The following is a 2021-nucleotide window of genomic DNA, read 5'->3' as shown; positions in this document are numbered from 1 at the left end:
ATAGCAGTAGAATGCAGTATGCAAATGAGATGGTTATTACCGCAATGTTCGTCAAGCTGAGCTGAGAAGACATTAATAGCCTGATGAATATGCATGTGAATTTGTTAATTAAGTTAATTATTCTGCTGAAAATGCATTCGTCTTCCAAGGACATTTTCCCAATGATTTTTACATGCTTCAGTCATTAGTCATGCTATATTTTATCAGGGAAATGAGTTTGCTTAAGTTGTAAAAAAAAGAAAGAAAGAAAGGAAAAGGAAGATGTAAAAAAAAATAAAAATAAAGGGGCGAAGAAAAGGAAAAACAAAGCGGAGGAAAGAGGAGGAACCGGGAGGGTTTCTTGGGAGCAGGAAAGTTTGGGGCGGCGCGCGGGGCTGCAGGTGGGGCCGGGGCGGCCCCGCGCTCCCCCGGCCCCCCCGGCCCCCCCCGCTTTCCTGATGACAAACTTTTTTTTTCCAGTGCCAAATTTCCAACACATTAATTAATTGTTGTAGCCAATTAACTGTAGTTGTGCAAATGAGTTTAGCACTAATTACCATGCAGTGCCTGTAATCACATAAAAAACTTGCTGAGAGATGGAGGGAGAGCGGAGGGGAGGAGGGAGGCAGAGGAAGGAAGGAAGGAAGGAGGGAGGAGTGCGGCAGCGGAGGAGAGGCCCCCGCGCCCGGTCCCGGCTCCCGGCTGCCCGCCACGCCGCCGGCACACCAGGCCTCGGCTCGGCTCCGCCGGCGGCCACCAACCCCGATCCTCGCGGTTCGGTGTGGAATTTCTCACATCCCCCCACGCGGGGCCTGGGGACGAAGGAGGGGACACGTGGCACCACGAGGGCGCGGGGCACCCGGCACCCCAGGGTGCAACATCCAGGCGCCACCGCCTCGGCCGGGGTGTCACGTCCCAGGAAACCCCCCAGTGGCCGGGCCAGGCCGGTGCCGAGCCCCTGGCGCTGCGCTGKGGCCCCTCGCCCCGTGCACACCGGGCAGGGGAAACCGAGGCACGGGGCAGCCGGGGCTGCGTCCCCTCCTGCGGGCAGCCCGGGCTGGAAGCCGGCGCTGGGAACGGGCGGCAGCTCGGCTGGCGCGCTGCCCGGCTGCCGGATTAGCTGTGCCATGGATACAGACTCCCTGGTGACGGCCCCGCTCTCCCCGGGCAGGTTGGGCAGCCCCTGTAGTGTGGTGCGGCACGGCATTGCACGGCGCAGCACAGCGTGGCATTGCATGGCACGGCACGGCACAGCACAGCACAGCTCGGCATGGCGTTGCAAAGCATGGCGTGTTGTCGCACAGCACAGCGTTGCACGACAGCATTGCACAGTGCTGTGTTGCATGACATAGCGTTGCACGGCACAACACAGCATTGCATGGCACAGCTTTGCACGGCACAGCATTGCATGGCACGGCATTGCATGGCACGGCATTGCACAGCATGGCGTTGCTCAGCAGGGCATCTTGCACAGCAGAACACTGCGCAGCACAGTATTGCACAGTGCGGCATTGCACGGCGCGATGCAGCATTGCACGACGCAGCATTGCACGGCGCTGCATTGCGTGACATTGCGTGGCGCAGTGGTGCAGGGCACGGCGTTGCGYGGCATTGCACGGCACGGCACGGCGTTGCCCAGCCCAGAGCAGGGCAAGCTGCGGGCGCTGCACGACACACAGCACGGCCCATCCTGCAGCTCGGACCCCCATCGGAGCTGATCCTCGCGGCCCCCAGCGAGCTCAGCCGGGTGCCACGCGGCTCCGAGGTTCCGCCCCGCCACGGCCCTGCGCTGGCTCCCACCGCGGGGTCCTGCGCCCGGCTCCCTGCCCGTCTGGGAGGCAGAGAGTTAAAGCGATGGGACAGGCGTGCTATAAATTTTGCATCAGAGTGCGGGAGCGCGGGGCTGCGGGGGGAAGCTGGGCCGGAGCCAGTGGGCTGTCTCTAGGTAACAATAAACACTGCGAGCAAGGAGCAGCTGTTACACTTACTCTCTCTGCATCACAATGCTGAAATAACGCTAATAAACCCACATGCGCGCGCGC

The sequence above is a fragment of the Apteryx rowi genome, unplaced genomic scaffold (assembly GCF_003343035.1).
Source record: "Apteryx rowi isolate R43461 unplaced genomic scaffold, aptRow1 scaffold_354, whole genome shotgun sequence".
Classification (NCBI taxonomy): Eukaryota; Metazoa; Chordata; class Aves; order Apterygiformes; family Apterygidae; genus Apteryx; species Apteryx rowi.
The sequence above is the reverse complement of the archived record's forward strand: the minus strand, read 5'-3'. Positions refer to the sequence as shown.